This window comes from Phacochoerus africanus, chromosome 3 (genome assembly GCF_016906955.1).
Source record: "Phacochoerus africanus isolate WHEZ1 chromosome 3, ROS_Pafr_v1, whole genome shotgun sequence".
NCBI lineage: Eukaryota > Metazoa > Chordata > Mammalia > Artiodactyla > Suidae > Phacochoerus > Phacochoerus africanus.
This window is the reverse complement of record NC_062546.1, coordinates 183,776,180-183,799,625: the sequence shown is the minus strand read 5'-3', so window position 1 is coordinate 183,799,625 and position 23,446 is coordinate 183,776,180. Positions and strand designations below refer to the sequence as shown.

Below are 23,446 nucleotides of genomic sequence, written 5' to 3'. Positions count from 1 at the left end.
CTTCTCAAAAGGCCTTTTTGTTTGTTTGGATGATCTGGATTGTTGAATGCCACCATTCTTTCCTTGATTGTGCTAATAACTGGGTTAGAGGGGGAGAGAATACAAACGCTCATTAGGATCTGAAAGTCAAGCCGTCATACCCTCTGGGTTCTAGGCAATAATATATCTTGAGGATTATGCTGGGTGCTGAGCCATGGCACACTGCTTCATGCATGTGCTCCAGACCCCAAACCGAAGCCTCACAGTGACCCTGTAATGGAGGTGTTTTGACACATAAGATTAGAGACTTTCGGTCATCTGCCCAAGGTGTTGCAGTTGGGGGATTGGGATCTGAGTTCAGTTTGTATGACCCGGGAGGCTGTGTGACTAGAAACACTGCCCCCCTCTCTCTACTGAGCTTAGAAAGAGCCTCAGTGGAATCTTTTTGGTCAAAGACCAAGTTACCAAATGGATATTGACTTTCTGCCGAGTAGCTGCTCTGGTCTGCGTTTTTGTCAACCATTTCTCACCCTGCACCAATAGAATCACAGAGTGGACAACTTTGGTGTTTGTTCAGCATCAACCTTTGCTGGCCACTGCATGCAACATCCTCCAGGCACTGCTGCTTTGGGAATTTTTAACATCCTGGGCACCATTCTGGGTTCAAAAGTCCACTCGACTCCACCAGAAGACATTGTTTGTTTGTGATAGTCTTTTCTATTCTTTGCAGACCCTTCACTTTAAAAAAAAAAAATCTAAGCCTTTTGGATATTACCATTAAGGTAATTGATGTTTCTTACTAAGTAGGTAGCATGTCAAAGCTCTATGTAAACCCACAGAATTAAGACAATAGATATTAGATAGCAATGTAGGCAAGGGGAAAATAATTATATTCAGTGGGATGAGAGGTGGTAAAAACATGCATTTTGGTATTAGACAGCTGGAGAGGAGAGTCATACCTTTGCCATGTCCTAAGATGATACCGAGTAGTTTTGGGGGTGGTCATACTCTTTATTGTCTTGTTTGGGACACAGCCACAAGGTCTTACCTAAGAGGAAAGGGGCGGTGCTAACATCAGGTACACCAGGCCAATGATATAAACTGGAACTGCCCTAGACAAGCTGGGATCCCTGATCACCTGTTTTTAAAATTGTGCTCAAATACAAATAACACGAAATTTGCCACTTCAGCCACATTTAAGTGTCAGTTCCGTGGCATGAAGTACATTCACACTGCTGGTCAGCCATCACCACTATCCATCTCCAGGACTTTTCATCTTCCCAGTTTAAAACTTCAAACTTTCATTAAACAGTAGCTCCCTATTATCCCCTCCCCCAAGCCCCTGAAAACCATTTTTCTACTTTCTGTCTCCACGAGTTACGTTACTTTGGGTACGTCATATTAATGGAATCATACAATATTTGTCTTCCTATGACAAACTCACTTTATTTAGTATAATGTCTTCAAGATTTGTCCACGTTGCAGCCTGTGTTAGCATTTCCTTCCTTTTTAAAGCTGAATGGTATTCTGTTGTATGTATAAACTGCATTGTGTTTATTCATCCTCTGTCAGCAGGCACTTGGGTTACTTCCAGCTTTTAGCTAATGTGAGCAGTGTCGCCATGGTGTACACATATTCGTTTGGGTGCCTGATTTAAGTAACTTTTAGGAACGTTGCTGCTGAGGCACAGTGAGTTCAGGATCTGGCATTGCCACGGCTGTGGCACAGGTTGCAGCTGCAGCTCGGATTCAATTCCTGGCCCGGGAACTTTCATGTGCTGTGTGTGCAGCCATAAAAAAACAAACAAACAAAAAATAAATACATACGTTTGGGTCTATACACAGAAGTGGAATTGCTGGATCGTATGGTAATTCTGTGTTTAGTTTTTTGAGGAACCATCCGGTGTTCCACAAGGTCTGCACCATGAAAGTTCCCGGGCACCCAAACGAATGTGTGCACACCATAGCGACACTGCTCACATTAGCTAAAAGCTGGAAGCCCTTCCGTTGAGCCACAACGGGAACTCCCAATTTGCATTTTTTAAAAAAGGAATTGGGAGTTCCTGTGGTGGCTTAGCAGAAATGAATCCAACCAGTATCCATGAGGACACAGGTTTGATCCTTGGCCTCATTCAGTGGGTTAAGCATCTGGCATTGCCATGAGCTGCATGTAGGTTGCAGGCACAGCTGGGATCTGGCCTTGCTATGGCTGTGGTGTAGTCCAGTGGCTGCAGCTCTGATTCGACCCCTAGCCTGGGAATTTCTATATGCTGCGTAAGTGGCCCTAAAAAGCAAGAGAGTAAAATAAAATAAAATAAAATAAAAGGAATTGGTTCACACAATTGCAGAGGCTTGGTGAATCTAGAATCTAATGGAGAAGGCCACATTTAGGCCTATTCAAATAGTTCAAGTTCAAAGGCAGAATTCCTTCTTGCAGAGAGGGGGTCCATCTTTGTTTTATTAAAGCCTTTGAATGATTAGGTAAGGCCCACCCACATTCTAGAGAATAATCTGCTTTACTCAGAGTGTACTAATTTCAATTTAATCTCATTCACGAAATACCTTCCTAATTTCAGTATTAACCTCATCCACAAGACACCTTCACAGAAACATCCAGAATAATGTTTGACCAAATAGCTGGGCCCTGAGGCCTAGCCATTGACACATAAAATGAACCATCATAGGGGATTTTACTAACACTGACCAAATTCACAAGAGACTGCCGTGTAAACCCAAATGCATGTAACCACTTGATGGATCATAAACTTGATGGGTCCATCCAGCTTCTCCCCGGTAATGAAATATGTAAAGGAAACCAGTGACCAGACTTGGAGGTGACTGGGGGCCAGGAAGAGACCAGTGATTGATAGCAGCTAGCAACTATGGAACACTTCCTGTATACCCAGTGCTACTCTAAGTACATTTCATATGCAGTGTTAACTGCTATTGTCCTCCAGATGTGAAACCTGGTGCCCTCACCTCCAGTGTAAGGAGATTGGTTAGGATACCCTGCCCCTTGATGGTGGTAGACAGAGGTTTCTGAGCATCACCCACAAGTGAACTGGATGCACGCAGGGATATGGGAGGGCAGGCAGCAGCATATGGAATCAGAGGAAATCCAGAATAATGTAATATTAGATAAATCTACAACCGAAAGCAAGGGAGCTCTTTTGAATAGAGGCTCACATTGAAGAGGCTAAGCAGAGACCCAGACAGAGCCAGCAGATGAGCAATGGCAGGTCAGATCTCTAGATATTGCAATCTGAGTGAAGCACATAGGTGATTGCAAATAGCATTTTTTTTGTCTTTTTTTTGCTATTTCTTGGGCCGCTCCCACGGCATATGGAGGTTCCCAGGCTAGGGGTTGAATCGGAGCTGTAGCCACTGGCCTACGCCAGAGCCACAGCAACACGGGATCCGAGCCGCGTCTGCAACCTACACCACAGCTCAAGGCAACGCCGGATCCTTAACCCACTGAGCAAGGGCAGGGACGGAACCTGCAACCTCATGGTTCCTAGTCGGATTCGTTAACCACTGCACCACGACGGGAACTCCGCAAATAGCATTTAATGCATTGCCCAGGCTCAGCAAGCCCTGCCATCCCATTTTCTTCCACAGAACTTCTTGACTCTTTTCCCAGTCAAATAATGACATCATCTCTGTTGCCCATGGACAGCTACACTTCTCCAATGGAAGGCACGTTTGTTTTCCTGATTTTTTATCTAATAGACAAAGCTGGACCGAGGGCATAGAAACCCTGAGGCTATTGAGCTTTTAGGAGTTGCTGCCTGTACCAACTGTGGTCGCATTTCATAAAGTTATACATTTTCCTCTTGGCCGAGACACAAGAGAGCCCAGGGGAGTGGTTGCCTCTGAGTGGTACCCCTTGTGATCAGAATAGCTCCTTGGCTTCCTCATCAGTCCTTTTGGCCCCATTCACCAGGAATTCTCTTTAAGGTGGAGCAGCCTAAATACTGAATATAAATTACATCAACTCCTCCAGCAATTCTGCTTTTGGCAGTCCATCCTGTGGATACTGTTAAACAAAGGTGTGCATTCTTTGCAGTATCGTTTTGAAAAGTAAAAATCTGGAAATTAAAATAGTTGATGAAAGTACTGGTTTAAAAATAATGTAGGATAGAGGGAGTTCCTGTTGTGGCTCAGCGGTAACGAACCCGACTAATATCCAAGAAGATGCATGTGGGTTTGATCCCTGGCCTTGGTCTGTGGGTTAAGGATCTGGGTTGCTGTGAACTATGGTGTAGGTTACAGTTGGATCTGGTGTGGCTGTGGCTGTGGCTGTGGCTTAGGCCAGCAGCTGCAGCTTTAATTCAGTCCCTAGCCTGGGAGCTTCCATATGGTGAGAGTGTGGCCCTTTAAAAAAAAAAAAAGTAAGATTTATAGGTACTGGCTTGGAAAGATAGTTACGATCTGTTGCTAAGTGGATATGTATTATGTTATCCCATTTGTGTAAAAACGTATATATGCTAATATATAGCAGCATATATACCTATAACATTTCTTTGTAGGAAGGTTACTATGCTGTGAACTTTGTATAGCCTTGGTGACCCCTGGGGAGTGGAAATGAGTGGAAAGAGGGACATTTTTACTTTCTTTTAATTTTATGGTCTTCTGTACCGTTTGAAGGCAATTTTAGACCATATGCATATATTGCTTCATATATATACATTTTAATATAAAACAATTATTTCACAGCACACTTTGTGGTGGCTTATTTGCCTGAGTCTTGTTTTACTGTGGGTGTGTTGGAGAAAGAGAAAGGGGTGGGAGGAGGGTAGGAGGGAGGGGGAGAGAGATTAAGAGAGAAAATGAGAGTTAGTTTAGGAGAGGCTGGAGCATGCTTTGAGGAATCCTGCCAAAGTGGACGGAGGCAGAATGTGCACAAAGTAGATAGTTGGTATTTATCTTTTCAACGTTGTCCAAGACTCATCTGATAAATCAGGCTGTTTCTCTGGAGCTCTGCCTCCCTTCCAACTGCCTGGGAATCTACATGGTAATTAACAGAGCTGTATTTGTCAGCTTCTTCCCCACCCCCCACCCTCTCAACCACCCCCCCCCCCCGCCCCTTCCTTTGATTGGTCTTGCTCATCCTAGAATAACCGTAAATGGCTCTTAATTGCACTGAGCCCACGAGAGCCCTGGATACGGGTGCTCTGGGACTGTGTGCAGCTGGGGCATCTGGAAGGCTTGAGCTTTCTGGTTTGGATTGAATGTGGGGTGGGGATGACCCTGATGGGAACCCAGATTTGTGACTTCTCAGACCTAAAATCCCTGATGTTTTCTGGAAGGAGATCAAGATATTTTTTCTGATAGGAAACCACCCTTCCATTGGGGTGCCCGTCCCTGGTACCTGTGGTCACATATTGTTACACGTGACCATGCTGTTTCCCGCCCCCGAGGGAGCTGTGCCCTTTGATGGTTTTGCAATAGAAGAGGTAGGTCAGGTGGTTTATGAGTACAAACTGGGTCCACCCTTTTGAAGTCATTGTCCTGTTTAATTAGAAATTAGGTGAGATAAAGTCACACCCAAGCTTGTTTATTACCACGTTTTTGTCATTGTTATTATTACATAACATGGCGCCAATTTCAGTGGACCTGAGTCACCGTTCACCCCTTTCCTTCTTCCTTCAATGAGGTTTGTGGTTGGAGGCTACGTGCAGGTGGGCAATGGGTGTGTGGGCCCCACGTGGCCAGTCCTGGCTGTGGAAGCAAGAACCAGAAGACCACAAGCTGCTGCAGCCTAACCAAGCCTGGACATGTGGCAGGTCCTCAGGAAGGGGCCAAGCAGGAGGAAGGTCTTGGCGGAACCACCAGGATACTTTCTGTTCCTTTGTGCAGCCGAATGCACCTCGGTCCATTGGCACTTACTTTTTATCCTTGCTGTTTTGCCAGCCTTGGTGAGTTTACCAGGAAGTTTGGACACCCATGTACTCGTGGTGAAGATAAACCCCCCTGCAGCTGAGTATGTTCTTAAACCAAAGACCTGAGCTTTTATCTGTTGGTCCCTTTGCCAGTGATCACCTAAAACTGGGGGACTCCAAGGAAAGCTCTGAGTGGGAGTGACAACAGCTTGTGAGAAGAGAGTGGCCTTCAGACCAAGAACCAATATCAGGGTGTCTGCTCTTCCAACCCAGCCTTGTTAGTCTGTGAAAATAACTAAAAATACCCTGGCGTTTTATACTGCATAGACAGTGTCATCTGTCTAAAGTCAGCAAAGTTTCTGTATTTTTCCTAACAGGGAATGACGGTAGGATATAAGCTTAAGCCACTATCCATCTACTTCTCCCGGCAGAAGTCAGGAGTAATGTGTCAGTGAGGCAGAATATTAACCCAGGTAGTCAGTGTAGGAGCATGGGCTTCAATGCATTCCTTGATCTGGCCATTGATTAACATTTGTGGCTGAAGGGCTCCAGGGAGTAACATCTCCACAGGCCTTGTTTTATTTTAAGGAACGTGCCTGCCCCACAGACTTTGTTTGCTATAGAAAATGCGAATCTCTAGCCCATTCCTCAACTGATAAAAGAGGAAAGAGAGGAATGGTAAAAGAAAAGGACGAAAACAAAACAAAACAAAGCATTAGAACTTTCGGGACATTTCCAACCCCCAAATCCCTATTGGACAAGGACTGATATTAGTTGAGGTAATTGAATAAGGCCAATGGGAGAAAACCCCATCTTTCTGGACCCCACTTTAGTGCCCCTCCTCACCTTTAAGAGATAAAAATCCCTATAGGACAATAGAGAAAGGGGGGCTCTTCTCCCCCCTCCCAGCAACCCTGGGAGCGATCTGCTTTCCTTTAATAAAAACTTTGCTTGCTTGCTGCCTGTGTGTTTGCGGAGTCCATTCTTTGACTGCTGAGAACAAGAACCTGGACTTGGGTATCATCTTTCTGGTATCATCAGGGTGGGGTGGGCTGTTTGGAGTAGAGCTGAGCTACCCAAAGACGTATTTGTGACCCTTGAGACAGGCAGCCTGTGAATGCAGAACCTTCTCACCTTTCAGGGGCCACGTTGACTTCTGGAAACCACCCCCGCCCCCCAAGAGGTCTTCTGTTACGCTCTAGTTGTGCCCCCATTGTTGGCTCCTCAGTACACCTGGCCCTCCCCCAAGTATCCCATCGTTAACATATTTTTCTCCCATCTTTCCAGCCAGTAAAATGACATTTGCTCTCTGTAGGCCCAGCCCAACTGGAAGTTAAAAAGAGGCAGGTGTTAGGTCAAAACCAGAGGAATTCAGTGACAAGTGTCAGTGATTTGAAGGAGGAACCCAGTGTTTGTGAACCCAAACTTATCATCATGGGTGAAATCTGAGGAAGAGGAGAGGTTTTCTGAGTGGAGAGGCCAGCTCAGCTGAGTGCTGTCCTGCTGGGCTTCCGAATACATCCATTCCTCTGGTCATTGTGGTTTGGGGTCTTTCCTGAATTGGGGTTGGAGCTGCCTCATCACCTTGGGCATCTAGAAACTTGCCATCTAAATTCCTGGGAAGGGGATAGGGTCCAGCCTGAGGGTCGCGATGGTGGAGGCCAAGGCACAGGATGAGCAGGACTCCTTCTTGTCCCAAAGGATTTCGTGGCTCCCAAGGGCTGAATTGTTTAAAGGCGCAAACTTTGGCGTGAGCTGGCAGTCAGTATCGAGCACACCCTTGAGTTGCACAAGAATGTGGGCAAGGAACTGGGGCGCCCGTATGTCTCAGCAACCTGACCGAGGTCAGGTAAGGCGGGGCCTTTGAGAAAGGATCTCCCTTCCAGCTGGCAGATCCTCAGGTGATGCTGAAACACCGGCTGCCATTCACACCACTCACTGGGCCTGTTCCTCTGCCCTAGTTTGGAAAGGTCTCTTCTTCCTTTCTGGTCTCTTCTCCTCCTGATGCTTCTTCCAGCCACAGAAAGCCGAGGGCAGGGCTTTGTGAAACACCCAGGTGGAGAAATGAGCAGAATGCATCCATCCTTTTCTCCATGTGGCTCACTCAGAGTATCCTCTCCTCTGTCTGTGCTTGTCTGTAAGTGGACGTCTCAGCTGATGTGGAGTAGGACTTAGTCATTCAGAGGAAGCGACTCGGGCCCAGTGTATCTCGGCTTTTGATTGCTGAGGTTCAAAATCATAGCATTTTATTGATGCCGCAGTCCTCACCTTCGTATTTTAATCTGTGACATGGTATTTCTCTTCTGTTTGCTTTAAAGTGACGCTTGGGGGACAGAAAAGGGCATCTTTGAACATATGGAAACAAGAAAGGCACATGGAGGTTCCCAGGCTGGGGGTCTAATCGGAGCTGTAGCCGCCGGCCTACGCCACAGCCACAGCAACGCCAGATCCTTAACCCACTGAGCAAGGCCAGGGATTGAACCCGCAGCCTCTTGGTTCCTAGTTGGATTCGTTTCCTCTGGGCCACAACAGGAACTCCAGAAGGATGATTCTCTGTTGAACTCCTGCCTCCAGGAGTTTTATTGTTTTTTTTTTAACCAAACATGGCCACTGACACTGTGCTTGTGGCTAATGCCCTCTTCTTAAAGGGGCATCAGTCACATTGGCTTTGGGCCCACCCTGATGACCTCATTTTAACTTGACTAACTCTGTAAAGACACTGTCTTCCAAGGTCACCTTCTGAGGCACTGGGGGTTAGGACACTGGCATATGAATTTGGGGGCATGGACACAATTCAACCTATAATGTGATAGAGTTAAAAATAATTATTTCCTTTGGTGGTCAGCTGTGGACCCTGTGGCCACAGCAGTGTTTCAAGGGTCTGCCCTCAGGTAGAGGGGAGACTGGTAACAAATAAATATAATGTAGGCTGTATAGGGGCAGAAAAAATTTCCCCGCCTCCCTTTTAGGTTCTTCGGCTGGTCTAATATTTAAATTGATGTAAGTCAGATTAACAGGAGAAGAACAAATTTAATTCCATATATGCAGGATTCCCACTAATGATATGAAGGCTCAGAAGGCAACCACATAACTGAGGCTTATATATCAGCCTGAGCAAATAAAAGGAAAAGGGCTGGGGGTACAGAGGAAAAGCCATACACAGGAAGGCAGAGGAGGTGTTTGGAGAACAAAGGTTTCCCTGTGGTGCAGATAAGTGTCCTAGAGAAAAGATGATTATGGGTACAGGCCCCCTTTCCGATGTAAAGTGAGGCCGTTGCCATGGAGGTAAAGAGCTTTTCCTGCGTCTGCTGGGTTTTGATTGCCTTTAGCACGCAATAATCCTTATGCCAAAGAGACCTGTTTTGGGGGTGGCAAAACCTGCCCCTCTTTCAGTTGTGATAAGCACTTTGAAGAAAAATAAGACGATGTGAGGGGACACAAAGTGCCTCTGGGCTGGGCATCCAAGACCTGAATGAGGTGGGGGATGAGCCTTAGCAAGGGCATCTCAGGCAAAGGGAACAGCACAGGCGGAGGCTGTGAGGCAGGAATGAGCTTGGTTTGAGCTTGGGACCAAGGAGGCCGGTGTGGCTGCAGCAGAAGGAGCGAGGAAAAGAGCTGTGCTGTGTGACACTGAGCAGACAGGCAGTGACCAGACCACAAAGGCACAGTGAGAGTTTTGAATTTTGTTCTAAGAAGGGTGGGGAATGCTTTCAAACTAATCTCGTAGACAAGGCTTATCTGTCCATTAGCAAGATCTGCTCTTCCCCTCTGGGTCCGCCCAATACTCCCAGTCTGAGCAGCTCACTTTTCCTAGGAGTCCTGAGCAGGCCTAGCCTTAAACCATGCCTCCCTTCCCCATTGGGAGAGTGATCTCCACGGGTCTCTCTTTTTTGTTTGTTTGCTTTTTTAGGGCCACAGCCAAGGCATAGGGAAGTTTCCAGGCCAGGGGGCTAATCAGAGCTGTAGCTGCCAGCCTGTGCCACAGCCACAGCAATGCAGGATCTGAGCCGCATCTACAACCTACACCACAGCTCACAGCAACACCAGATCCTCAACCCACTGAGCGAGGCCAGGGATCGAACCTGCATCTTCATGGATGCTAGTCAGGCTTGCTAGCACTGAACCCCAATGGGAACTCCTCCATGAGTCTGTTGATCTCCACACACATTGTAAACATAAGCCCTGCTGGCCTTTTGTCTAGACTGTGTTTTCAAGGGTGTTTTACAGTAAGCAGCCTTGGGAAATAGAGCTAATTCTCCCTCGAGCAAAGGGAGGCCGGCCTATCCCATCTTAAAAGGTTCAGGTTCCCTGGGCCTTTTGGCTCTCTGAGCATCACCACAGCCATCAGCAAGAACAAGCACTTTATGAAAGGTGGCAGAAAGGGGAGCCAAGAAGACAGTGGTCGACCCATTTTCTAAGAAATACCGGTATCGTGTGAAAGCATCTACTATGCTCAATATAAGAAATATTGGGAAAACACTAGTCATGAGAATTCAAGGAACCAAAAATCATAGCTGATGGCCTCAAGAGTCGTGTGTTTGAAGTGAGCCCTGCTGATCTGCAGAATAATGAAGTTCATTTGAAAAATTCAAGCTGATGACTGAAGATGTTCAGGGCAAAAACTGCCTAACCAACTTCCATGGCATGAATCCTACCTGTGACACAATGTGCTCCGTGGTCAAAAAATGTCAGACCATGACGGAAGCGCACATGGATGTTGAGACTACCGATGGTTATTTGCTTTGTCTATTCTGTGTGGGTTTTACTGAAAAAACACAATCAGATTCAGAAGACCTCTTATGCCCAGCACCCGTGGGTCTGCCAAACCTGGAAGAAGATGATGGAAATCATGATCCAAGAAGTGCAGACAAATATCTTGAAAGAGGTGGTCAGTGAATTGCTTCCAGACAGCATTGGAAAGGACATAGAAAAGCCTTGACAATCTATTTATCTGCTCCGTGATGTCTTTCTTAGAAAAGTAAAAATGCTGAAGAAGCCCACGTTTGAGTTGGGAAAACTCACAGAGCTTCATGGTGAAGGTTCTGGAAAAGCTACTGGGGATGAAACAGGTGCTAGAGTGGAACAAGCTGATATATATGAACCACCTGTCCAAGAATCTGTTTAAAATTCAGACTTTTACTGGTGACAAATAAAAGATCTTATTTGTGGAAAAAAAAAAAAAGGTCCTCGTTCCCTGCGTCTAGGGTTCCTTTCCTGAAACTCAGCCCAAGCACATGCAATTATCATTTGGCCCTCTTGTCATTATGATGTGGGATTTGGCGTAATGATTGCTGATCTGCTGTTGCTGGATCCTTTGTCTCTGCGCCCTGGAGTCTCATGTCTTCTGCCAGCACCCATGAAATGTGGCAGGAGAACGTGTTAGCTTATTAGCTTGTTGGTCAAATCTCAGGTGCATCACAATTCTTGATGCCCATAAAATAGCTTTGATGTTGGCTTTAGGACTGAGAGCTTGAGCATGGGGCAGCCCTTTGGTGTCTGTGTGTGGTTTTTAAACTTTTTTCTGTTATTTTTGGAACTCTTCCTTCTTCCCCACTACAATGAAATCTACCAGAAAACTGATCAAACTAAAACTGCCCTGGTCTAAGGAAAGGCAAGAACCTAGATGCCCCATCCTAGGCAGCCCCTCAGGCACCTTTGGGAAATCCACCCGATGTAATTCAAAAAACACTGTGTTGATCTACTAAAGGCCCGATTTTCCAGGGTGCGGGATCCCTTTCTCCTCCACAGTTCCCTTTCGGGAGCGCCCATCCAGCTTGGATTCACCTTCTCTCACTCTCCTCTTTTCTCTTGTTTTACCTAGTAATGTCACGAGATTCTTGCCGTTATTGGAGTTTAGGTTCTTGTGCCAGTGATTGGTTGCTGTTCTGTGCGAGTCGTTTATCCTGTAGATGTGGGTTTTTTTGTTGTGTTTGTGGGAGAGGGCGAGCGTGTCCCCCTACTCTTCCGCCATCTTGCCTCCCACTCTCCCTTTTAAAATTCAAATTTTATATCTGGGAGTAATAAGACATTAATTCTTATCAGAGACAGATTGGGTATGTCTCAGCAAAAGAGTTAATTTCCCTGTCGTTAATAGGCCAGCACAAACTAGTTTTTCAGAGGAATGGAATCCAGGACTAATAATCCTGGATAACTAATTTGGGTTGCAGAGTATGGGGCAAGGGTGAGAGAGGTGGGCCCTGGACGTTTGGGTAGAGCTGGAAAGTAGGGGAGGGAGAGTGCTAGAAATGAGGGGTGCTAGGGGCATAATAGATGATAAATCACATTTGAATGACTTGGTTTCCTTGATCCTTACGAACCCTTCCAGTGCCTCTCAAGCCCTGAGTGGGATCTGGCTGAGGGAGAGGGGCACTATTCCTTTCACATATATTCTTTTTAAAATTAAATTGATTAATTATTTTATTTTATTTTTATGGCCACAACCACGGCATATGGAAGTTCCTGGGTGAGAAATTGAATCTGAGTCACAACTGTGATCTGTGAGGCAGCTGGGGCAATGCCAGATCCTTTAATCCACTGGGCTGGGCTGGGGAATCAAACCTGTGCCTCCACAGTGACCTGAGTGCTGAAATCGGATTCTTAACCCACTGGGTCACCTGGGCCACAGCGGGAGCTCCTCCTTTAATATATATTCTATATTGGGGTTCTGTGGGAGATATCTTTTGGAAGAATGACTCTTCTGTAGAAATAAGTTTGAACACTCATCTTCACTCTGTTATCTGGAGTTCTGGCAGGGTGTGTTAAAAAGGAAAGCAGGTGCTTATTTCATAGAGGACAAGGAGGGCCGGGGCACAGCAGAAAGGATTCCTGCAGTTCAGGCCCAGCTCTTCTGCTGTCTTCTGACTCTCCTGGTAATTTGCTGTGTGACCTTTGGCAGGCTCTGCCACTTCTCTGGGCCTGTTTTCTCATCTGACAGAGGGAGGTATGGAGGACATGATCTCAGAAGTCTCTATGCTTAAAGGCCTGCGGACTGTGGAGCAGTGGTGTGGCTTTAAACCAAGAAACATTAAGTGCTGTCCTCCTGGGTATCTGAATTTTTAGGACTGTCCCCTCATTCATGCCCTTTGAGTGAGATACACGCACTGTGGGAATGAGAGGTGGGGCATTTCTGAGACTAAGTCGGGTGGATTTGATTCCTCCACACCATGTTTCCCGCTACATTCTAGACAAGCCCTGGCCTTCAGGCCCAATCGAGTTGTATTGGAATAGAGTCATGCCCACTTTTTTAATTTGCTTTTTAGGGCCGCACTTGCAATATATGGGCTAGGGGTCAAATCGGAGATGCAGCTGCTGGCCCACCCCACAGCCACAGCAACTCAGGATTTGAGCTTCGTCTGTGACCTACACCACAGCTCACAGCAATGCTGGATCCTTAACCCACTGAGCGGGGCCAGGGATTGAACCCACATCCTCATGGATACTAGTTGGGTTCTTTACCACTGAGCCACAAAGGGAATTCCTTCCCACTTGTGTTTATATATGGTCCCTGGGTGCTTTAGTGCTACAGTGACAAATCTGAGTCATTGTGACGGAGGCCTGATGTCTCCTGAACCCTAAAACATTTCCTCTTTGGCTTGAGGCCATCCAAGTTTTGCCTTTGTTTTGGTGCTCAGAAGACTCGGCTCAAGGGCTTGTGTGGATTTACCCTTTCATACAAGGACACGTAACTAAGCCCTTTGAGGAGGGCTTCCCTCCTGGCCACTGCTTTAGGATACTTTGGAAGAAGACATCCTCTTTGGCCACTGAGAGACTCCTGCAGCCTTTTCTTTCATGAAGGCAAAACATTTTTCAATGACTGATGATTTTTCTTGGGAGAAATGCCTATATGATTAATGTATTATGTGAGATTCATCAAAATTAAAAAAAATACACTCTAAATTTCCAAACATGTTCATGAACTCCAGCATGGATCAGTGTTGCCGAAATATCGGCTGCCTCTGTACACCGATGCCAAAGGGGAGACAGAGTTGGAGGAAACAGAAGCAGCAGCGTTAATTGCCAGGCAAAGATGGAAATACAAGCAGGCTAGTGCCTCAAGGACTGTGCCCCCCACCTCTGGAGGGGGTAGTGAAGCGTCTTACAGTGTTTGAGGAGAGGGTGTGATCAGCTCATGAACATTTTCCTGATTGGTGGGTGGTGAGTTAATTGAGACTCAGCATCATCAACTTTCTGGTTCCATCCAGTCTGGGGTCGACGCATTTGTGGGCAGCACGCAGTTGACTTCTTCCACCTGGTGGGGGCTTCAGCACCTGCAAAACAGCTCCATGGACATGACTCTGAGTATTATCGATAGGCCTTGAAGAAGAACTAACTGAAGGTCTTTGACTTTGTTGAATGGCTGAACTATTAATTGTCTTGACTGTTTCCCTTTTTCTCTGTATTTTCTCACTTCTCTGATTAAATTGATTTTTTGACTAAAGTTTTTCTATTGATAAAATGGAGGTGGAGGACAGGAGTGGGGGTCCACTCTGGGAGGGCCTCCCAGGGTCCTGCTCGGTTGCATTAGTGCCACACCACTGTTTTCCCTTCACAATCTGGATTTTAAGTGCAGAGGAATGGTTTTAGGGGCTTTGTTCGTATTAATGAAAGCCTGCCATGTTGATAAGGGAACAGGCAGATGCCTGACAAGGCAGAGGTCTTGAAAACTGGGAAATGGCTGCGGAGTTTAGAATTGACCAGGCAGCTTGCTAATTGGCTTGGCCAAGGGTCCTCCCTGTGTCTATAACAGCCCGTAAAGACTGGGGTCATTATAAACTGTGTGTTAACCAGTGAGTTTCCAGGCAATTACAGGACTACTTCCACTTCAGCTGTTATTTTGCCTTGAGGCTGTGGCATTACATCATGCTGGAGGCTTTATCAGGGTAACCTCCCAACACTTGAGTGGGGGAGGCAGCATCTGGGGGCTCAGTTGAAGATTGTAGGGGAAGAAAATATGAATAGCAAATGAGATACTGGAATTGCAAGGAAAAATGTTTCATGAGGCTTGTTTTTTTTTTGTTTCTTTGTTTTGTTTTTTGTCTTTTTGCCCTTTGAGGGCCGCACCCACAGCATATGGAGGTTCCCAGGCTAGGGGTCTAATCAGAGCTGTAGCTGCCGGCCTACACCAGAGCCACAGCAACGCCAGATCCGAGCCACGCCTGCGACCTACACCACAGCTCCACAGCAATACCAGATCCTTAACCCACTGAGTGAGGCCAGGGATCGAACCCGCAACCTCATGGTTACTAGTCGGATTTGTTTCCGCTGCACCATGACAGAAACTCCCGTGGCTTGAATTTAAATGCACTTCTTGGAGTTCCCATTGTGGCTCAGCAGTAATGAACCCAACTAGTATCCATGAAGACACAGGTTCAATCCTTGGCCTCTCTTGGTGGGTTAAGGATCCAGTGTTGCCGTGAGGTGTGGTGTAGGTTGCAGACTCGGCTCGGATCTTGCATTGCTGTGACTGTGGCGTAGCAGGTGCGGCTCTAAAAAAGACAGTACATACATACATACATAAGTAAATAATAAACTTCCATCTGTTGCAGGAAAACTCTATTGTCATTGACAGGTGACATAGAGAATAAGCATTTTGGGCTTCTTTTGAAAAGGTCAGTGTGGTTCTGGGTTGTGTTCATAGGGGTGTAATATGCCAGAGATGTGCTTGGAATGATTAGGGAAGTAGTTTAGTTTCCAGCTACATATCTTTAAAAGGATAGAGATAGTTTAGAGAAGATGTGGAGTAGAAAATGGAAATATGGAAAAATTAGAAAGTAGGAATCAAGCAATGGGGGAGCTGGGGTGAACAAGACACCCCGCATAATCTGATTGTCAAATCAGATTCGCATGGATCATGGATCATACCTAGTACCAAGCTTTACTAATACTTTCAAAGACACGGATGATGGAGAGGGTTGGGAGAAGCAGAGGGAGCTCTGGGATGTTGAGAATGTCTCCCTGGGGCATGCACTTCTGACTCAGAATCCTGGATGAGTCTCAGGGAGCTTCACCGAGTTACCTCACATAGTGCAAAGCAGATCAATTATGAAAGAGCCCCACTGTATATACCCTCTCATTATTTTGCAGCAAATGTGATATTTTTAGGGGGCCATATCCCAGGGATGTTGGGTGTCTTGAGTCCAACTAATCCTTTGGCCAAAGGCCTCCTGCTAAGGGCATTCTGTAGACAAGGCTTCTTCTTCCTAGCAAATATTGTTAGTCTAGTTAGTGTTTGTCTAATTAGTCTAGTTATCATTAGTCTAGTTACATGGAGGTTCTTTTGATAAGGAAGATAGATGGGTCACCTGCTTTCATCCCTTTCTGGGGGTTGGGGGAGCTTGCCCATCCCTACCTCCAACACACACACACACACACACACACACACACACACACAGAGCCAGTAAATGAACCACAGGCCAGCCCTTTAACTCCTTCCTACTAGAGGGTGAAAGTGAAAAGGCCTGGGATTATTCAGGGTCAGGCAGAAGTGAACAACTTGACTTTTAGAAAATAAAGAAAGAACAATTATAACTTGGGTCCCTGGTGATAAAGTGTGTAGGAATTGTAATTACAAAAAGGGTTATCACTGTAATAGAAGTAATTTGGTTTAAAAAACAGAAAACTTTCAGATTTGGGGGGTTGTTCATTTTTCAGAGCAAATGGTAACTTCCCACTTTCTCTGTTCCCTGGCTCTCTGCTGAGTCTCTACCTGGCTCTGCTGGATGTTGTGGGCCCTGTCCTCCCCCCGGCCCCCCCTCCCCTGCTTCTCATCTTGTCATTTTGTGCTTACCCTGTGCCCCTGCTCTTCCTCTTCTTTGAAGACCGAAGCAATCCTGGAATACAGAGTAAACATCCCAAAGAAGCAGCAGTGTTTTCAGCTAATATTGAGACATGCACAGGAACTTGCAAATTGAGACAGGATTTTCAGTTTAACAGAATTCATTGAAATCAGATGAGCTGAGGTGTGTGCCTTGCCATCCAGAACTCAGTACTTCTTTAAATAAATTCAAATTACAGTGATACCCATAACTACACTTTTCTATTTTTGAGGTAATTAGATTCTCATTTGGATTAATAAAGGAAGCCGTAAAAATAATCCTTCTTGGGGAGTTCCCAATGTGGCTTATCAGGTTAAGAACCGCACTAATATCCATGAGGACTCAAGTTCAATCCCTGGCCTCACTCAGTGGTCTGGGGATCCAGTGTTGGTATGAGCTGTGGTGTAGGTCACAGACATGGCTTGGATTCCTCATTGCTGTGGCTGTGGTGTAGGCCAGCAGCTATAGCTCCAATTCAACCCCTAGCCTGGAAACTTCCATATGTCATGGGTCCGGCCTTAAAAAACCATTAAAAAAAAAATCCTGGAGTTCCCCTCGTGGTGCAGCGGAAGCGAATCCGACTAGGAACCATGAGGTTGTGGGTTTGATCCCTGGCCTGGCTCAGTGGGTTAAGAATCCGGAGTTGCCATGAGCTGTGGTGTAGGTGGCAGACGCAGCTCAGATCTGGCATTGCTGTAGGCCGACAGCAACAGCTCCAATTGGAACCCCTAGCCTGGGACCCTCCACATGCCACAGATTCGGCCCTAAAAAGACAAAAAGACAAAAAAATATATATCCTTCTTGGAGAGTTAAATTTTCTGTTCTGATTATAAAAGAAGTACATGACCATTGTGGAAAATTTAGAAAGTATAAATCACCTAAACATAATCCTACCCTGGGATAAACACTGTTATACTATTTTATTGCATTTTCCTTCTGCTTTTTTTTTGAGACAAAAAAATACATATATATGGACAGAGATGTGTGCATGTGTATGTATATATATATATATATATATATACACACACACACTACACATATTATGTATGTACACCATTATATAAATTATATGATATATGTGTGTATTATACATACCATTGAGATATACACTTACTTCAAAAATATGTTGTAATAAGTATATCTAGCCTACTTTAGCACTCATCACTAATGTGTCACTTAAGTCTTTTTTTATCACCTTTTTGTGTTTATAATTAATGCTTTAAAGCACATCATTTGCACTGACTTTTTTTGCATTTCAGATTTCTTTAGAGTAGATTCTTAGACCTGAAATTCATGGATTAAAGATTTTACCCATTTTTATATAGTCTGATATATACTACCAAATGCCTGTCACTATCTGTGAAAAAATAAAGTGACACCAATTTTATAATTCTCAGTGTTATTACAAAAGAGCCCCTTTCACAACCCCCTTCCCAGCATAGAACGTTTTAATCTTCTTTTATTTTCAATAGATAATTTGGCTACAACAACACAAAATTCATTGTTTCACTGAGAATTCTTTTTTTTTTTTTGTCTTTTTTGTCCATTTAGGGCCACACCCACGGCATATGGATGTTCCCAGGCTAGGGGTCTAATCGGAGCTGTAGCTGCCAGAGCCACAGCAATGCCAGATTCGAGCCCCGTCTGCGACCTACACCATAGCTCATGGCAACGCCAGATCCTTAACCCACTGAGCAAGGCCAGAGATCGAACCCGCAGCCTCATGGTTCCTAGTCGGATTCATTAACCACTGAGCCACGAAGGGAACTCCTCACTGAGAATTCTTAAAGGGTGAAGTGTTATTTCATCCTTCAAGACCCTTCAATCCTTTTGTGAATTATCTCTTGATGGCTTCCGTTCTTTTTTTTTTTTTCTTTGTCTTTTTAGGGCTCCACTTGAGGCATATGGAGGTTCCTAGGCTAGGGATCGAATCGGAGGTACCGCTGCCAGCCACAACCACAGCAATGCCAGAGCCAACATGTCTGTGACCTACACCACAGCTCACGGCAACACCAGATCCTTAACCCACTGAGCGAAGCCAGGGATCGAACCTGCATCCTCCCGGATACTAGTCGTGTTGGTTACTGCTGAGCCACAACGGGAACTCCTGGTTTCTGTTCTTTAGTATAATTTTTCTTTCTATGTTTACCCTTTGCTATATTTGTATCAGAGACTTTTTCTGGTGTGCTGCTTGCCTTATTATTTCTTCTTCATGAATAAAAGTTTCAGGTTTTTATTCAGTCAAATTACACATTTTTCTGTTGTCTCAGAGATCTCAAAAGTAATAGGACATTTGTCTAGGTGTAGCTATCAGTTAAGTGAGACAATAGGTATGAAAGCTTATTTTTTTGTTTGTTTATTTTAATTATTTTTTTGGCTGCCCCTATGACATACAGAAGTTCTGGGGCCAGGGATCAGACCCAAGCCATAGCAGTGACCTGAGCCACAGCAGTAACGATGTCGGATCCTTAACCCACTATGTCACGAGGGAACTGTCACCTGAAAAGAACCTGCGGTCCAGAGTGTTTTCTTCAGGGGTTTGGATAAAGAGACATCTCTTTGCAAGCTTTGCCCTACTTGAGCATGTGTTTGTGTTCATAGCACTTTTCCACTTGGCCACACACCAGGTGCTCATCAGCCACGCATGGCCGGTGGCTGCCCTACAGCACAGCACAGGGCTAGATGTTCAGGGGCAGTGGGACCTTTGAGATGGCCCTCGGACTCTGGATTCAGACAATTCACTGTTACATCCGAACTTGCTCAGTATTTTGAAGAAGCAGCCTTCCTTGACAGGACCCACTTTAAAGTAATTGGCTGTTGCTATCTTGTCATAACTTCAAGTCCCCCCTTTCCTCTCCATGTACAAGAATTTAGCCTTATTATCCTTTGACTTTAGTGACGGCAGCTAATTGTCTTTCTTCCCTGCAGTGGCCTGAGCAGCAGAACGGGGGATGAGTTCCGGCATGTTGATTAGGAATAACAATGTCACAGGAAAACATCAAGGCCTGTTTCTCCCCATTGGCAGCATTAGCCAGATCACATCCTGAGTTTGGCCCTTCCTTCAAACCCCCGAAGCTATACGTGGACTGGAACCACCCAAATGAGACAAAACCAACTTGAAATCTCCTTGCTTAACAGCTCTGCTCTGTGGCTTTGTTGGCACACCTCCACAGCCGGAGCTGGGAGCTATCCCGTGGCTTAATCTGGTTAAAACCAGATAAAGAATTAGGTCAGGGGCCCTTGGCTGCAAAGCAGTCTGTTTCCAGAACTCCAGTGGAGCTGTGGCATAAAAATAAGCAGGGAAGCGTTGGAAAGGCACTACCTGGCATTTGCATTTGCCTTGTTCTAGGTCACACTTTTAGCTCGCCTTCTAGGTCAGAACACAGGAGTGTGCATGGGACAGCGGGAATGAGTTAGCAACCAGGCAGGGGGTGCCTTTCCCAGGTGCCCCAAGCAGTAAGTGCAGGCTAATATTTGGGGTTTGAGGCTCTGCGGGGTACATTCAGTCAAACCGCCCAAACTGCCAGAGCTTAGGAAAGTTACACTCCATTATCTTTTAAATATTAGAGCATCTGGGTTAGGGGTCCCGGGGCCTATCAGTCCGTGCAGCAGGCTCAGCTCACGAAGGCCCAGCTTTCCCTGGGATTCAGAGAAAGGGTAGGTGGAGAGCTCTGGAAGGCTGGTGGGGAGGAGACCCCGATACAGATCTGTAAGCCAGTGGCTTGTTCCTGTCTCACTGAGTGGGTGGGTCTGAAGAAGTTGGGAGACAGAGACAGCCACGTCGGAGTTTGACCCGAAAAGGCTCATTGCCACGGGTCCTAGTTCTCGATGTCCAGGCTTATCCTAGAGCAAGTGTTCCAAAGTGATGAGAAGTCAGGGCAGAAGCCATTAGGCCAAGCCTTGCTGGGAGATGTTGGAGGGTCTGCCAACTCCTGGACCCCCAAGGGCTAAGTGCCAGCTCCCTGGGAACCAGCTCCTCCTTGGCCTCCACTTCCTACCCCGCCTCCCCTCCAGGGTTCGTCCTGTCTGTGGTTTATCCTCTAATGCACTGGGTTTCTCTCTCTGTCATCTGATCTGTGCCATTTGGGCCGAGGTGGAAGCAGAGCGCTAATGAGTGGACTGGCTGTCTAGGAACAGGGAAATATAATCCTTTCTTTCCTGCTCACACACCACGTGTGGTGGATGGAGAGAATGGGCTTTTATAGTCCTGACAGAGGATGCCTCTCCTGGGTGGGAGGGCTTGACACTGTCCAGACCAGCTTTGAGCTTCCTCAGCATAACCGACTCTCCCCCCTTCCCACCGGCCCCTCGCACTGGGATCTGGTTGCTGGGCAGTGAGGGGTAGTGAGAGGCAGCTGGAGAACAGGGCCTGTCTGTCTTCTGGACCCGAGTGGCTGGCCATGCCAGAGCCGCTTTTGCAATGAAAGTCCCACATGTTATGTTCCATTTCTTTCTTTGTGTCCCAGTTTCTACATTGGTGACAGGGAAAGGGAATGTCATGGGCTAAATTTGGACCTAATAGGTGCTTAGGCACTGGGAGGAGCGTGGATTGTGGAGTCAGAGAGACTTGAATTTAAATTTTAGGCTCCTTACTTAATAGCTGTGAGGTCTCTGCTGAGTTGTTTAACCTCCTAGGGCCTCACTTAACATCTCTAGAAAGGGATCTATAAACCCATCTTCTCGGATTTTCTCATGAAAAGAATGACATTAATCAAGTGCCTGCGATGGTGCCTGCCCTACATTATCTTAGTATCAAGTATGACTTAAAGAGACCATTGAGAAAAGTACTTTTTAAATATCATGTTTGATCAGGCATAGAGTAGAAGAGGGGGAAGAGGTGAGTGGATTATTTTATTTCTTCTTTCTTGAATTTTTTATGTTTCCCTAAAATATGAGAATCAAAATATCTTGATTATCTAAACCTGCCTTGTTCAGAATATACATGGATCAGAACCCAAGTGGCTTTTTCTGATAACTTTAGTGCTGCTTTCTAGATTCAACATGGGCACTCGGTCACCAGCAAAAGGTGGCCTTTCTGTCATCTTCATTTGAGTTCAGCCAACCCACTGGGACGCCTGCTGTGTACAGAGGACTTTGTATGGAATGGATGAATCCACAGAGGGTTCTTGAATCTATGGGGCCCATGATCTAGTTGCAAAAGGAACACTACAAATCCCTGTGTAACACTGTCACAACAGGAAATAACTCCACAGTAGTTCCCGTAAAGGAACTTAGGGATTTCAAAAGAAGCAGCAGTTACATTCAATTAAGAAAGGCGAAGGCTTCTCAAGGTGGTGACATTTGAGCTGAGCCTTGCAGAGTGACTTGGCTTTATGGCCGGGATGAGGGCGGGAGTGAACCTGCTCAAAGGGGCAGAGGGTCAAGGTGGAGAGCCTGTCTGGGGTTGAAACTTGTTGTCAGTAAGCACAGGGCATCACTAGAATTCCCTAGGAGAAGAGTGACCCAATGTGACCTTCACAAGGTGGGGAGGAGACTGGAGGAGTCGGCTTCTGGAAGCAGAGGGACCATGATTGCAACTGTTCAGGCCACTTAAGGCTGAGGCAGTAGGGACAGAAAAGAGGGGAATCTTGTGACGCAGGCAGAATCCACAGGAGTGGGAGACTGATTTGGATTCGGAAGGTGGGATGGAAGGGGAGTGGGTAGCAGATGGCCACCACGTTGGCAGCTGTCAGAGGGCAGTGCCGGCTTGCGGGAGTCAGATTGGGCTCCGTCTCATCCAGTCAGGTGGCTGGGTCAGCAGCCCATCCATGTGGAGGCATCCGGCGGAAAGGTGGAAATGGGGGGACCTGGAGCTGAGGCTTGGGGTCAGGGCAACAGAAAGAGGCTTGGGAGTTACTGGTGGGGAAGTAGAGACCACAGAAGCTGCGGTGTTAGAGGAAAATATCCAGGGAGGTGGAGATGAGAAGACCCAATACAGGGCCTTGGGAAAGAACTGCAAGAAAAGAAGAGGCAGAGGAGGATTAGGATTCTGCAGAGGAAGGAGGAGAGTGAGGGATTTTAGCTGGAGGAGGCACCTAGAGGCATCAGATCCCAGACCTCCCACTGGCTGACTCCAGGCAAGATGCTGGGCACCCCTTTCCTCTGCAGCCTGGGGACACTGATGTCCACCCCACCCCCACTGAGTGTCCCGAGGGGGCACCTGGTGGACGTTCATTCTTTCTCCCTTTTTCCAGGAGCCTCTGGGAGGGGTTGCGAGAAAGGGAGGCCGTTGGGAGTCAGGGCTTTAGGAGAGAACTAGGAGGCCCCTCTCATCGGTCACTAGCGAGATGGGGAAGGTGGGGGAAGTCCTTGGGCGCTTTCCGTGGGAAACAGATCTGAGGGCTGATTGCGGGGGGCGGTTGCCTAAGGGGTTTAGGGGGAAGTGAGAGCAGCGGGCGGAGGGCCCGCTGTGGAGCCTGGCGGAGAAGGGAGGGCGGAGAATGAAGAGGAGCTTGAGGAAGTAGTGGGGCCACGGGGGAGGGCGCAGCGGCCGCTGTGGCAGTGAAACCACCTGTCGTCTCAAGGAGACGGAGCTAGCTCCCCGCAAAGCCCTTCTTCTCTCAAAATTGGCAGAGAAGGTTCTGGCTTTGGGGTGCTTGTTCCCCAGTGCCGGCTGATTGATTAGCTCTGGGTGGGGGAAACCCATCACGTGAGCAAGCGAAACTGCGGTTTGCCCCATGAGCCTGGAGAGGCCTGGGCAGGGTTTCTGAGTGAGGCGTCCTTGTGACCCTGTCATCTGGCCAGCTCCCTTCTGAAATGAGAGGTGGGGAGG

The 23,446-nt window shown here is 46.6% G+C and overlaps 1 protein-coding gene and 1 pseudogene across 2 annotated transcripts in view; both read left to right on the top strand.

Moving 5' to 3' along the window:
- The window catches only part of MREG (melanoregulin), a 61,246-nt gene that overhangs the window by 23,970 nt on the left and 13,830 nt on the right, over positions 1–23,446 (top strand). The window lies entirely within an intron of this gene.
- On the top strand, positions 9,900–11,680 carry LOC125123522 (40S ribosomal protein S3a-like; annotated as a pseudogene).